The sequence below is a fragment of the Myodes glareolus genome, chromosome 13 (assembly GCF_982192425.1).
Source record: "Myodes glareolus chromosome 13, mMyoGla1.1, whole genome shotgun sequence".
In the NCBI taxonomy this organism is placed as follows: Eukaryota; Metazoa; Chordata; class Mammalia; order Rodentia; family Cricetidae; genus Myodes; species Myodes glareolus.
In genome coordinates, this window is record NC_142038.1 from 47244190 (window position 1) to 47260244 (window position 16055).

Sequence of the window (16055 nt, forward strand, 5' to 3'; positions counted from 1 at the left end):
ACCACCTACTATCTTAGTTAGCCTTTCTGTTGCTGTGAAAAAATCTCATGACCATGGCAACCCTTATAAAGTAAAACATTTAATTGAAGAGGCAGTTTATAGTTCAGTGGTTTAGTCTGTTATCATCATACCAACATGCAGGCAGACATGGTGCTGGCTCAATATTGGTCAAAAGGCAACATTAAGTGATCTAAATATAATCCACATTTCCTCAAGGAACCAAATAAGATAAAAGTAAAAAAGACAGGTTTTATTAACCTTAGTCAATAGTAGGCTAACAGTAAGGAGTAAGTTGAGCATAGGAAGTAACATACTTCCTTCAACAAGGCCAAACCTCCTCCCATAAGGCCACACCTCTTAATAGTGATGCTCTCTATAGGTCAAGCATTCAAACATACAATTCTATGGGGGGCCATACCTATTCAAACCACCATGCAGATATACTAAGATAGACAATAGATATTAGAGAAAAATAAATTATTAGAGATAAAATAGATATTATCATTTGGAATTTAAAAGGTTCAATTTATCAGAAGCATATTGAAAATCCTAGATGTTTATATATCTGATAATTGTTCAAATAATGAGTATAAAAAGCTTCCCCATGCAATAACGTATACCCCAAAATTAAATATGACATTCAGCTTAACGATGAGCATATAATACTTCCCACTGATATCAAGGACAAGAAAGGATGTCTGCTCTTCCCACCTTTATGCAGCAGAGCCCTGCTGGTTATAACTGACAAGAAGGGAAACATCTAGAATAAAAAGAAATAGAACTGTCTTTAATAGCAAGCAATGCTATGCTGGGGTCTGGGAACACTGCTTAGTGGGTAAAGTCAGAACTGCACAAGTATGAACCAGAGTTCAGTCTTCAGCATCCACATAAAGGCTGGGAGCAGTGATGTACACCTATAACTCTGATGCTGGGAGGTAGAGACAGGAGGATCATGGAAGTTCACTCACCAGCTAGCCTTGCCAAAACAGTGAGCCTCAAGTTTACTGAGAACCCCTGTCCCCCCAAATAAGATGAACACACATATACGTGCTCACGCATGTACAGATTCCCTGTAGAACTCTCAACTGAGAAAATGCCCCTGTAAGACTAACCTATAGGCAAGTCCATTAGGAATTTTCTTGACTAAGGATTGATTGGGAGGGTCCAAACCAGGCAATACCACCTCTGGGTAGGTTGTTCTGGTTTCTATAAGAAATAAGGCGTAGCAAGCCATGAGGAACAAGCTAGTAAGTAGCATTTCTCTCTGAAACTTGTTTCAGTTTCTGCCTCCAGTGACAGACTGTGATCCTGAAGTATAAGATGAAATAAACACTTTCTTCCCCACGTTGCTTTTGGTCATCGTCTTTAATACAGCAACAAGCAAGTAACTAATACAAAAGATAACAAAGTTTAAAGGCCAATTTGTAAAGCAAATTTCCTTTATATACCCATTAGTCAAAGTTGTACTCTAAATTCTAAAAACTTCCATGAATATTAGAATCAAAAATCTTTAAAATATAGGGATAAATAATCACAATCACATTTGTTAATGGTATGCAAATAGAGTTCCTTGGGAGCAGTGAAAAACTAGCTGGACAAGAGGAGGGAGATCTATCTGGTTCAATAGGCTCAATGTTATTAGGAAATCACTTCTCCAAATTGATTTATAGATTCAAAGCAGTTTAAACAAACCCTATCCTGTCTTACCATGGACTGACAACCTGGCTCTATAGTTTATAGGAAAATGAAATGGTGTCTAGAAACGCCAGAGCAGCAGCAACAAAGTTGGAGATGAAGATGTTCTGAAGCCATAGTGCTGGGCTGTGGAAACCGAGAGAGTGTGCGGCAGGCATAGCAGACACAGATCCCAGGAACAGAACAGAATGCAGACCAGACCCATATTCACGTGGGCAGTGGATTCCTAACAAAGGAATAGAGCTGATTCAGTAAGGAAGCCACACTTAGTCACTGAATCATGCTGAGGCAATTGTAGGTAAATGCAAAACGATCCACACTTTAATCCACATATCACACAATATGCAAAAATTAACACGAAGTCGGTCCTCATTATAAACTTAGAATTTAACAAGATAAGATTTCTGCATGATGCACCAGGGTGGATTAATTTAAACAGATTGACTACAGAAGGCAGCACCCATATATGCCCTGGGAATTATCATAAAGTGGTACCTTCACTTTGAAAATCAGCTAGAAACTTTATGTGAAACCTACCCCTGTTTATGATTTCCTAAGTTGAATATGCATTCGATGTCTGGTTAAGTCATTCCACTCCCGGACATTCACAGAGATTTGAATGGGAGTGTGCCTACATTCTTTACTTTTGGCAATCAAATACTTGTGTGTGGGGAACCAAATGTATATCTACAAGTTAATGGATACATAAATTATAGTACATCCTACAAGGGGCTACTAAATCAATATTGGTGTTCTTAAAACAAAGAACTTATTATCCTGTAGCCAGGTCTCTGCCCCCGACAGGGGAGACATTATGTTATCCCATTGTCATAAACCTCTCAAAGATACAACTTCATCTGTAACAGCAGAAAGGTCAGCCATTGCCTGGGGATGAGGTGGAACCAGGAGTGGAAAGAAATCACGAACAAATTTAAAGGGTGACTATGGCGATGGTTCTATGGATATAGAGACATGTCAAAACTTCGAATGATGCACTTTTAATATTGTATCATGTTAATTATCCATCCACAAATCTTTCAAAAGTATCCTGTTGCCTAATTGAGACCTGCCTTTCCTATGATAAAACAGACTATCTCAGATTAGAAAGTGCCATTGGCATAATGGGACAGAGACTTTAACCTTGATGCACAAGGGAACCGTGAGAGAATTCTAAAGGAAATCACCTCACACTCGACAATTGGAATCAATTTTATCGGACACTCTCTGTGGACCACTTTAAACCGCTTCGTCTACCAGCATCTCAAGCATCCCACACGGTGGGACACGTTACACCAGGACGGACATGGCACAGCATACGACGTGTTACCAGGTGGCTCTGTTTAACAAATCTTGAACTGAACCTGGAGTCTCATGTCTTCCTCAACTGGGATGCGACAGGGGATATGGGCCATCACTGCTTAAGTGCGGATCCCGAGCTGACTTCCCAGGTTCCTATTGAGCCCTCTTAATTGAGTGACTATGGCTTCTCAGAGTTTGCCTACACCCTGACATTCAGTAGATACTTACTGACTGTTGAATGTTCTGCAGATGCAAGACTTGATTTCAAGTCAAGATCTGTCACAAATGGCAAAACATGGAAACAGGCATCTTCAAAAGTAGTGGAGGAAGACTGGGATAGTCACGAGAAGGTGGTGGGCGTGGGCAGTGCTCTGACAAAAAGCAGAAAGGTGACACATTACCCTTTGGTTGCTGCTGCACTGGATGGAATGACATCCTAAATCAATGGGCCTCATTCCATCGTCTATAGCAATGATTCTCAACCTTCCTAATGCTGCAACCCTTTAATATACTTCCTCAGGTTGTGGTAACCCCCCAACATTGAAATTTTTCAGTACTATTTCATAGCAATAATATTGTTACTTTTATGAATCATAACATAAATATCTGATATGCAAGATATGGAACTCCTGTGAATGGGTCATTTGACCCCCCAAAGGGGTCAAGATCCTCAGGTTGAGAACTGCTGGTCTATGGGAACATGGTATCCCCAACAACAGGTACCCCACAGTCTTGAAAATCTGAGTTGAAAGTAGGAGTCATTGTGGTTATGTGTCCAAAGCAAGACAGGAAGAGGACTATACCTAATGTACCTAGATGAGCTAGGTACTCTGAAGTGCTTGTCCTATAAGACAAAAGGTTGTCTGTGGTGTTGTATCCCATTTCTATTTATGCTATAATGTGGACTACAGGGGTCTAAAAAGAAACACATCAAATTATTATCTCCCAGCTCTAGAGATCAAAGGCTGACACAATTCCATTCAGCTAGATCTAAGATGTGGGCAGAGCTGCATCCCATTCTTAAAGGGTGTAGGTAGGAATCGACTTACTTCTCTTTCCCCACTTATAAAGATGGTCTGCACTTCTTGGGCTTAAGGCACTTTCCTCCATTATCAATGACAGTAATGACAGGCTCAGTCCTCTTCAAGATGCGGCACTTTGACCATCTCTTCTGTCACCACACTCCTCATGTGTCCCTCCTCCACTCTCACAGATCACTGTTGCAACACTGGGCTTACACAGATCAAAGAGATCCCAGGTCAAGAGCCTAAACTGAAATTGCAGGTAGAAGGTAATGTTTTGTCATGTGATCTCACACAGCCCTGAAGCCAGGGGTAGGGGATAAGAATAATGATCTCGGGATGCTACAGCAGGATTTCTGGGGTGGAAATGAAACAAATCCTGACATAGTGACCTCAGAAGTGACCAGAACATTGAGCAAGTGGGAGAACCCTCCTGTCGGGGAGGGCTTGGAGCTGAGCAAGAAAGGCATGATGGAAATGGGGGCAGTTTGGGGATGAGAAGAAACATGTTGCCTCGAGGCTCACACTTCCTAGAGACTTTTCACCACACTGCAAACTTGCTTTGGCCAACACATGAGCCTGTGGTGTAACACTTGCAGAAGTTTGGTTTCTGCATCTTGATGAACATGTGCTGCCATCTAGATGAAGATCAAAGGGTCAAGAGGCCACCTTAGAGCTGTCTAAAGTGAGAATTTGAGGCCTTGTTCATGTCTCTGTGTTGAAAACTCACCCCAATCCAAATGCCAACACTTCCCCAAATTCTCTCGTGAAAATGCCAAAGGCACTGTGTTTTTTGCTTAATTTTACACCCAGTGGACTTTGTGTCCCCTCTGGATGTGACAATACCTTGAGCTGTCATTATTGTGAAAGAAGTAGATTGTCTTCTCTTGTCTCTGTCATTTCCATCCATCTCTATGCATAACCTGAAAGCTGAGAGGGCCTATTTTAGAGCATGGGTCTCACTTCTGATTTCCCGAGAGTCTGAACACATGCTCCATTCATGTTCTAGCACTCAGGATCAGAATCCAAAGGTCTGGGCTGTGTGTCACTTCCCATGTGTCCCTCTACTTTCTCAGTCTCACTCTTCCTCTTCCCTTCACTAGGTCTTTAACATTTCCAACTCTGAACCACACACTTCAACACTCATATGCATACATATAACATATACACTTAAACCACACACACATACACAAACCATACTACACGCATGCATACACACATACACCACACATACTCACATACTATAGCACACACATGTATACCACAACACACAATACAACACACACACACACAGTCTCATTTATTGAGTAACTTGTGTCCCCCAGAAAAGGGGGGAACAGGCTGTTTAAGGTCTTTGTGCTTTGCTTTCCTCATCTTTAGCCCTGAGTGACTGTGGTATACATCAAGTAGGAATGATATGGATATTAAATGAGATTATATCTGTGAGGTAAGTAGAAAAAATTCTAGTATCTATAGTAAACATGTTGGTGTTAATTTTAAATGTGTTTCTGTTTTCTTAGCTCCTTTCTCTATCACTTCATTGAATTTTTTTCATTACCTGCTTAGGTACCTGTCTCTTCTATGAAGATATAGATCCCTTGAGAACAGGAATTTTGTCACACTTATCTTTATCCCTAGCTCTGGGCTAGTCTCTGACATGCAAGCATTCAGTAAGTCACCAAATAAAACCTATTAAATTGGCTCCATTTGAAGTCAGGGAGGTTTGGAGTAAGGACTGTATAAAAATGCTGAAGTATAGTCTTTTTGTTTGCTCGTTTGTTTGTTTGCTATCTAAAAACAAAGTGTGAAAGGCAATCTACCAGAGTGTTAGGAATGTCCATCCTTAGCTAGTGAGATCCTCCTTAGCATCTACTTTCTCTGTACTTTTCTAAGTTTCCTTTCATGGGAGAGTGGAATGTGGGAAAGTTGAGTATACACAACAAGGCCATCGGCATATAAAGACTGAACCCCGCTCTCGCCAAAGACACATAAAATACAGAAATAGAAGATACATAAAATAGAGAAGATGACATTAGCTTGGGAATTTTGGTATCTTTATACAAATAGAAACATTTTTGTGGTTGTATCTTCAGAGATGTAAGTTTTTGCAAGTATTCCATACCATTATTCATTGACCTAATCTCAATGGGTCCTGCCATCATTAGATGCTTTCCATGTTACCATGGTCTCAGCATCTCTCTAATAAAGAAGGAAGTGGGGCTTGAGGAGGCTGAAAGAGGAGAAAGCATCTGGTGAGCTCAGTTCTGTCTGCATTCTCCTGGTTTAGACTCAGTGCCATGCCTCACTCGCCGAGAGAAGCTGGAGGTTCTGCCCAGCTACGTGTCACGATGGAAAATGTGTGCTTTGATGAACAGGCAGATGGAGCCTCCCCAACACTACTCTGGTAACTTTCTCCTCTTCTTGCTGGGTTGCCTCCTCCCTTTTCAAATACATTCGTCATGTCACGTGCATTATTAGTTCTCTATTACTGGAAAAGGTTGAGTCGTGTAGTGGTTTATGGCAGAGCTGAGGCTGTGTCCCAGGTCTCCATAATGATGCATGAACTCATTCTGTAGCACCAGAATTTGGTTCAAAAGATTTGTTTCATTAATTTATTTCTTTTTAGGCATAGTTTTACTACCAAAGAGGGATTATTGTAATAACACAATATGAAATAAATTTAAAGACGATTTTTGGAATAGTGTGTAGTTAATAGGATATGAGGCTCATTATTTATCATCGAAGAGACTGGGAATGGATTGCTCGCAAAATGCTGGGTAAATAACAGTTGGTCCACTAGCAGCATATCAGCTATCTGAACACTAGTGATAGGTTTTCCCCTAGCCTTCCCATTTGTTACCCAGATTCTCACCTCTCCAACCCACTGTAACAGATTCAGCTTTCTAAGTGAAGGGACTATACTTTAATCAGTGACCACACCAGCAAGATCTTTCCCAGAATTAACCCCAAAAGAGAGATATCATTTTCACCAAAGCATAAGTTGGAATGAATTGACATTATGGTCAAGAGGTCAAGAAATCATGATTAGCTTAATCTACTTTATACAGACTGATGATTTTGCCCTTCATAGAATGGCTTCTGATCTCAGCAGAACCAGAAAACCTTAATGGTGGTTTGCTGTTGAGTATTCAAAGGCTAGAACTTTATTATTCATCTATTTTAAGAATGGTCATTGGGTTGGAGAGATGGCTTGGTAGTTAAGAGCACTTGATGCTCTTCAAGAGGATCCAAGTTCAGTTCCTAGCATCTACATTAGTCTTCTCATGACTGTCTGTAACTCTAACGCCAGGGAGTGCAACACCTCAGGCTTCCATGGGTACTCATGGAACCCATTGCCACTCATGACATATCCACCAGCAAAGGCACACCGTTTTAGTTAGGGTTTCTATTGCTGCAATGAAATAACGTGATCAAAGCAACTTGGGGAGAAAAGGTTTAATTTGGCCTGCACCTCCACTGTTCATTACTAGAGGAAATCAGGATAGGAACTCAAACAGAGTAGGAACCTGGAAGCAAGAGCTGATGCAGAGGTCATCGAGGGGAGCTGCTGACTGGCTTGCTCAGCCTGTTTTCCTATAGAACCCAGCACCACAGCCTAGGTGTGACTCCACCTACAATGGGCTGAGCCCTCTCCCATCAATCACTAATTAAGAAAATGCCCTCTAGACTTGCCTGAAACCCAGTCTTATAAAGGCACTTTTCTCAATTGAGATTCCTTCTTCTCAGAAGACTACAGATGTGTCAAATTGACGTAAAAACTCTCCAGCACACACACATACACATACTAAAAGTCTTAAAATTAATAAGAATGATGTGATATTGGAGGCATACAGCAGGCTCAACATCTTCCTTTCCACCTCTCTCCTTACTCTCCTTCCTTACTTTCCTTCCCTACTCTCCTTCCTTACTCTCCTTCCTTACTCTCCTCTTCTCTACTGAGACTGTACTTTAGTGTTTTCATACAACAATAGCTCTAAACATCCTTGCCTTCAAATGTAGCCCACTTTACACTTATTTTAGTGGCTTATTTGGACATTCGATGTTCACTGAATTCAATAGTGTCAGGGACTAGCTCAAAGCTACAAATTGAAAAAAAGACATTGCTGTATGTGGTATCTTAAATGAGAGTGTCTCCTATAGGCTCATATGTTTGAATACTCAATTCCTTAGTTAGTGGAACTGTTTGGAAATAATTAAGAGGTGTAGTCTTGTTGAAGAAGGCATGCCACTGCTTTGAGGTTTCTAAAGCCCACACCAGACCCAATCCCCCCCCTCTCTCTCCTGCAACTTGCAGATCAGAAGATGTGAACTCTCAGCTACTGCTACAGCAACACACTTGCCTGTCTACCACCCTACTCCCATACTTCCCGCCCTGGTGATCATGTACTAACCCTGGGAAACTGTAAGCATGTCCCCAATTAAATGCTTCTTTTGTAAGAGTTGCTTAGGTCATGCTGTATCTTCACAGCAGTAGACCACTAACCATATTTGGTTTACTCTCCTGTCAAAGAAATGAAAGTACTATGTGAAACCAATGATGAAAAGGTCAGACTACCAGGGCTGGGATGCTTTTTTCTGATTTCTATGAGACTCCAGAAACTCAAGACATACAGAGCTTGTAAAACTGTGGGCTTAGGCAGAAAAGAGATGCGACGAAGAAGATGGGGGTGGGGGTGAGTAGCAGGCATTTTCTTGAGTCAGTTCACCCAAGAGGCAACCATTGTATAGCCCCAGTCTCCTTGAGGAACACAAATCCATTTCTAACACTTAATCAGAGCTACAAATTATTTCATGCAAAAAAAATTCCTGATTCTAAATTAATTGAATTTTTTTGATGGTTTAAACCAAAGAGCAATTTCCTCAGGCCAGGCTCCCGTTGGGTGGCTCAGAGACTCCCTGAGGCCTTTCTCACTGGCAGGAAGGCTCCTGGTCAGTCAATCCCTGATGGAAAAGGTAACATTTGAAAATAGAGCTGTGAGATTTGGAGAAAGGGCAAAGCTTACTTTTGCCTTTACTTTAAAGCATTTAACTCTGTCCGTCCCAGCAAAAGTCCTTCCAGTGGCCCAGCCTGGGTCCAGAGTATCAACATCATTTTCTGTTTCTGCTGAATTTTTCCCAAGACACTCTAGAAGAGTGATACATCAAGAATCATCGGTTCAAAGTCTCCACCTCCTTTTGCAAAATTATCTGCAGGAAATCTTGGTATTCTTCTAAAATCTACTGAAAGTGGGCAGAAAGTGAGGATTAACCTGTCAGACAGTCAGTGTGAATCTCATGTCTACTCCATAGACAGCAATATAGCTCATTTGTTTACACAGTAGACATCTACCCACACAACAACCATTCCGGGAAATGTCCTTTCACTATTAAAACTGCAGTGATCTTTTTTAGAGAAATGTTCTATACAGTTGCCACCTGTAAAATCTGAAGGTTCAAACTTCCTGTGTAGAATTAGAATTAAAGAGGACTAATTGCTCATTACAGGGACCTCAAAATACTTCATACAGTCTTTGATTTCATAGATTTCATGTAATTAAAAATATCCCACATTCTGGCATTCAGCCTGTCCTTTTATCTCTCTATGCAGTTAATAACTTCTTAATAGGAAACTCTCTTGCTGAATGTAACTCCAGTGTGCTTAACGAACCAGCCAAATGTGTGGTGTTCATTACCAATAATGTCGAAGCCATAAGCTCTATTATGCCATTTATTGAGCACCTAATATGTGTAACTCTGTGTGCTAATGAAAATAAATCACTAATTGATGTCTTCTTTTTTTTCTAAAAAGTATTCAACAAAGCTACTATCAGAGGGAATCTTTGAGTAAGATCATTTACTGTCTGTGAGTACAGTCTCACTCCCTAATGTGGAACTGCAATCCTGATTCCCTTGAAGGAGCATTGAAGGATCCAGCAGGATTTTCCTAATGATCTTGTATGGCCTTGACTTTGCACCTAAGGTCTGTGTCAGAGTTCAATGGTCTTGAACAAGCCTTCTTCAAACATCATTTTTCTCATCTATTAAATGGAACTAGCTGTGCTATTAATCTCATTGTGACTAAGAATGAAATGAGATAGCCCTCATCCTTCACCCAGCGCTTGTCACATGGGACACACCACCATCCCTCCAAAACGTTGACTGGTAAAACCCCAACACTGAAATAGACAGAGTTTATTGAAGGAAGCCTGGTTTACTGAGCAAAAGCTGTGTCTGCTGGTTCTGCTTCTGTGATTCCTGCTGGGACGCTTGATTTACCTATGTAAATAAGAGGCTTGTGCTGGCATTGATGAGGTTCAACTACTCTTCTCTATAACCCAGAATAGGCTTTGAGCGCTCCTGACAATTCTGAGCTCTGTGTTTCTATCTAGGTTAACTAACCTCAGTGCAAGGATGTGGGTTAAAATGAAGTCCTGGGCAGTGAGAAAATTAGCTACAGATAATATAACACTTGATATTTCTATAGAAACTTACCCTAAACAGGAAAAGTGTGGGAGAAGCACTTGCACCTCAGCCTTCCTGTTCCTTTCTCATCTTCCTCTCACTTTGCCTCCCCAAGCAGCTGAGATGGAAGGGGGAACGGGGTGATGGGTTTGACCTTCTCCCAGGAGGAACATCACTGGCCCAGGCTGTATATTAAGTGTTTTTCCTTGTAAGAGGGTCATGGCTGCCTCCCTCTGCCTTTGCTACTTGGTTGGTGGGCTTAATTCCGATAGAAAACTATTGGCAGCTACAAATCCAGGCTGTTTTAAATGCAACTTTATCGGTAGAACTCGGATTTTGATCTTTAGCCATCTCATTTCCATCAGTACCTTTCTCAGTGAGGTCGAAAACTAGATGGGGAAGTGTGCTATTATTTATGTGATCCCTGAAAGTCTCCATAAATATTTTAGGGTCTATTTGAATTGCTTAGAAGCAAAATACGAGAGCCCAGTATGTCTATTGACAGGAAGATGCAATACTGTATCCAGGCCAGACCACACAGATCCAAATTTTCCAAGAACCTATAAAGAGATATTCCTGGTTAAAAGGTAGGAGACTTCGGAGTCCAGCTCTGCAGCCACCGCTTGCTGAGCCAAACCTCTCTGGCTGGGGACGTTTCCACAAGAATGCGGCTGCCTGAACAGTTCCACCATGCCTCAGGTAAAAGCTTCTCTGTTCTGGCTCCGACACCCTGAGGAGCTCTCCATCTTGTTCTTATTTAAACATTCTTGACACTAAATAACTTGGAGGATGAAAGGGGGTCTTATTTCAGCTCCCCCGGACTGTTTCGCATGGCTACAAACATATTCTGTGAGCTATGCTTTACCACTCATTGGGAAACTCCACCAGCCTTCCCAGCTCGGCACTGGCACTTTGAGCATCCTACCTACTCCACAGCCGGCGTGACTGCACCCACCCCTGCAGGTTATTATAGCTCATGTCTTTCCACTCTTCCTGTTAGTCTCTGCAAGCAGATTGGAGATGGGTTTGAAGTTCCAGATAAGGAGCATATTAGGCTGTCTAGATGCTGAAAGTAGTGCTTGTTTTCCTATGAAATATGAATGCCATTCCTCCCCTTGCATCGGAGCCACCATGATGTCTTTACCCAGGATCGTGTACTGGCCTAGAAAGTTAGGCTCTGGCTTAGCCACCTTGGCAATAATGGTGTCTGAAAGAAATAAAAATGATGTTTTTGAGCTATGGCTGGTGGGCTCTGCTAAGCATCCATTGATTTCACAAATGGTTTCTTTCCCAATTTGTAAAAGAAGCTGATATGCCATTTCCTTTAACCCCCGCCCCACTTCAGAAATAGTCTCTCCTCCTTCCTGCTCATCTATTTTCTTCACTCTGAGCCCTCACTCCAGCCTCAGGCAAGAGAGAAATTTCTTTCAGAACACTTCAAAACCCTTCACATAACCCTGGCCAGGTCCAAAGAAGCATAGTTTTTCCTGCCTGGATTTTACCTTTCCCAACATTAAGGCTCCTTCATTAGCTATTGAGAAAGGAGGGTTATTGGATGGGAAGTCAGGCAATGCGTATCTATCACTCAAGTTCTCTTTGGAACCATGGAGCTCAGCAGCTGCTGTTTGAGGATGATATTTCCCTGATCGTACCAGATAACCCTGCAGAAGAAGCATGAGTGGTGGCCTAGTTCAGAAAGACTTCATTTGAGTTGCTTGTACTTATGGAGTATGCTAGCATTTATGTTCAAATATTAAAAAATGATAAATCTGAAGACCAGTGACAGTTTTACCCTCCAAACCCATTGCCTCTATCTGTCTCTGTTTCTTCCGGCCTGCTTGTGTCTGTCTGTCTCTCTGTGTCTGTCTCTGTCTCTATTTCTGTCTCTCTTTGTCTCTTACACACACACACACACACACACACACACACACACAATATCATTTTTTCAGAGTTCTGGCATTCATGTGCATCTAAGCAGAACATGGTCAGAAGCAGTGTGTCTCACCAAACCAAGAGCTAGTGAAATAGCCTCCCAGGTACAGGAACAGCAGAAGACTCTCCACACTTTTCAGCTCAGGATCCACAGAGTTTAGTCACAGGAGACCAGTGACCCAATGCGTAAAGGTCTGATATACTTTTGATGAAAATAATATCCTAATGATTACAAAGGAAATACAAAATACTCTAACATCTGCAAAGGAAGGACAACAGTTAGTGATGAGCCTGTCAGTCACAATGAACTGTATTTCTGGATACTTCAGTATCCCTTATTTAAATAAATAGACACCAGCACTATAAGGAAGTTGATACCTTTCATTATACCCTTAGAAACATTTATCTCTCTCTAATTTCAGAACACAAACACTTACTCCAAATGGAAACTATATCGGATCTACTCTTGACAGCCTATGTATCTACAAAGCTGTATATACTTATAATGTTTGTACAGTATTACTGTGTGTACCACTTCTAGATCCAATAAGTAGCATTGAATTTTAATCTTTTATCTCATTAATGATCTGTCCACATTGCCAAGTGAGAATATTCATTTAATTTTGGTATCCTGCAGCATGCCATTTTCATCAATGCATCACAAGTTAGTGCCTTTTTCTCACTTGTGAACTTTTGAACCATTGCCTGATCTTTTTACTGAAGATAATATTGCACAGAGAACTCCTTGGCATGTTATTCTGTTGCACAAGTTTGAAAAGCTTTTACTAGGATGGAAGTCCAGAAATTCAATTAAGGACCCCAAGCTTTGTGTACTCCCAATTTTCCATAACACATACCAGTAGCCAGTCTTTATTTTCAGACTTTCTTATATCACTTGCTCCCAAATAATGACACAGAAAGTTCTTATTAATAATGAAGGCTTGACCTCAGCTTAGGGTTGTTCCCAATTAGCTCGTATATCTTAAATTAACCAATTTATATTAATCTATATTCTTCCACATCGTTCTTTACCTCTTCTCCATTCTGAGTGTCCAACTTTCTCCATGGACGGCTAGCTTAATTCCCCTCACACCTCAGATTCTTCCCCAATTCCTATCTCTGCCCAGAAGTCCCACTTCTTCTTTTCTGCTTGTCTATTGGTCATTCAACTCTTTATTAAACCAATCAGCAGGCGCCTTAGGCAGAAACACATCTGCAGTGTACTAAAAAGGCTATCCCACAACACATAGTAGTCACACACCAACATTAGTGCTGTAGACCATGTTTGTGCTACTGATGACTCTGCCAGTACTTTATGTGATCAAACTGTGTTCTACCAATTAATGGTTGCAACATATGTGGTTGTTTTAATTTACATTTCTTAGGACAGTAGTGAGACCAAGTGTCCCTTTGATGCTTATTGGTCACTTGGATTTCTTCTTCAGACAATTTCACCTTTTATTTTTTGCCATTAGTCTGCATAGTTGTTTACCTTAATTTCAGTGCTTTCTTGGTTCCTTAGATACTCTGTTGAGTCTTTATTTTCTTTTCTATTCTCATGCATACATTGTTTTTTTATACAAGTCTAGTGTGACTCAAAGATTAATTAAGACAATCAGATTTGGGGTTGTAGCTCAGTGGTAGAATGCTCAGTCGAAGCTAGTATACACAAGATATTGAGTTCAATCCCCAGCACTGGAACACAGAACACACAGAACAGGGATGTTAAGAACTCCATTGATCTGGGAAGCATAACTCTCAAAAGGACCCAAATAAGTTGAAGGACAAGGTCAGAATCTAGGGGTTTGATGAAGAGTCCCATGGCTGCAGTCTGTTGTGATCTCAGCAGTACAAAGTAATGAGCTAACTAGAATAGATTTTCTCGGAAAGTGTCTAGAATCTAAACTCACTCCTCTGAGCATTTTAAGTCACGAACTGACAATTGCTCAGCCTGTGTAAGGGAGTGCTGGTCCCCCTTTCCCAACATATTCCCAGGCAGCTTTGCCTTTGAAGGAGAAGGTCACTATGACTCACTGACCTGGAACAATGAGTCCCAAGAGGGCGTTCTACCTGAACCTGCTGCTGAAGAGTGAACAGCAGATTCTCAAGTAATATCGTGATTGAAATTGTTAGGTTGGTTGGGAAAACATTTATTTTAAAAGCTGTATTTCCACAAACTTTCAATGATTGCTTTGCTCAGTGGTGGGGGGTGGGGTAATTCTACTTTAAATTGTAGGATGGCAATTCAACAATAATTAACTTTAGTTAAGTATTTATTAACAGGCAGAATCCATCTACAGCCTGTAAATTAGGGAAGGGTTGAATTGGATTTCTTTTCCTTCCTACTAGAAGAAATGGAGAATTACCCATTAGGGACCATTTCTCCACCAAGGGATGGCAATTTTCTGAGCAGTTCCTTCAGGGAGGTTAAATATCAGTGCAACCCATTAAAGGAAAACTCCAGAGTGACTATCACCTCCTGAACACAGGAGTACTCTTCCACGATATCAGTGAGAGCAGGCAGGGACTTGGGAACTGGGAAGCAAAATGTGGACACAGCTGTTTCAACGGTCAGGACACTCTTGCTTCTACAGCTTCGCCAAGCACAAGGGAAGAAACAGACCACAGAGAAAGAGGTTCCTCTGCTCTCTCTGCATCCCTGAATCCTTATCCATCCCCCAAACAGGCAGCGTCCTCACTGAAACAGCCTAAAAACCTATGCCAGCTAAACCGTCCAGCCTAAACACTGAGGTGACACCATTAGGCCACTTGAAGGATGCTAGAATCTAAGACCATACAAAACCTGCCCTCCCATTTCAAACTTAATAACAGGCTTCAATCAATCTCTTCATGATCAAAAACAGACAAACCACACAGAATCTATTACAGCATTCTGCAAATCAAAGGTAGATAGCTCTGTAATCAAGAACTGGAGGAAGGGCAGCCACTTGAAAAAACTACTATATTAAATCAGCAATAAAGTTCTGATAGCAGCTGCTCTGTTCTCATAACAAAATTCAATAAGGCAGCCTCCGAGACAGAGGAGAAGGATTAGATCTTCATCTTATGCCAGGAAATAAAGGGAACTAGACAGATAGTGGAATATGAAGGAACCAATATTACTATAATTAAAACTTCACTGTGATTAATAATGAAAATCAGGATTACTAAAGAAACTGTATTGGCAGCTCCAGGGAAGAGAAAGAGTCACTCTCCCAGATCAGAACCACAGACAGGAAAGAGAAGCATGAGAAATCAAAATAAAAATTGGACACAATAGAAAGGTACTTACTTGCCTGAGCTGAAGATCTGAATTTGCAAATCAAAGGTGCCTATCGTGCAGCAAGCAAAACTGTTCAAGGGCAGTCAGCACTTAGTTGTAGCCTGGTTAAATATTTGAGTTTCCAAAGTAAAGAGGAGTTCTTATAAAGAATCAAGCAGAGGGGGTTGAGCTGTGAGGCTGAGCACATTACAAACAAAGGGGAAAGAGAGCTGGGCTGTGACGGTCTTTTCTGCACATCAAGGGTCAAGAACAGTACGTAAAATACAATTCTCAAAATACTTAAAGATAAAATTAATTAAAATAGCAAAAAACCACAGACATTCAAAGGTGGAAGTCTTTAGAACCATTTTGAAGAAATTATC

General features: G+C 41.1%; 1 long non-coding RNA gene across 9 annotated transcripts in view; it reads right to left on the bottom strand.

The window, feature by feature from the left end:
• The window catches only part of LOC125390391 (uncharacterized), a 38316-nt gene extending 22486 nt beyond the window's left edge, over positions 1-15830 (bottom strand). For 3 of the 9 annotated variants that reach the window (XR_007228710.3, XR_007228713.3, XR_007228709.3), the window contains exons 1-5: positions 15703-15830; positions 12484-12669; positions 4863-4946; positions 4044-4266; positions 3223-3365 (exon numbers count right to left, since the gene is read on the bottom strand). This is a non-coding gene — a long non-coding RNA (uncharacterized LOC125390391). Of the gene's footprint in view, positions 1-3222; positions 3366-4043; positions 4267-4862; positions 4947-12483; positions 12670-13902; positions 14106-15702 lie in introns of all 9 variants that reach the window. The other 6 variants (XR_007228711.3, XR_007228714.3, XR_007228717.3 and 3 more) reach the window with 6 other exon arrangements.
• Positions 15831-16055: the final 225 nt, after the last annotated feature.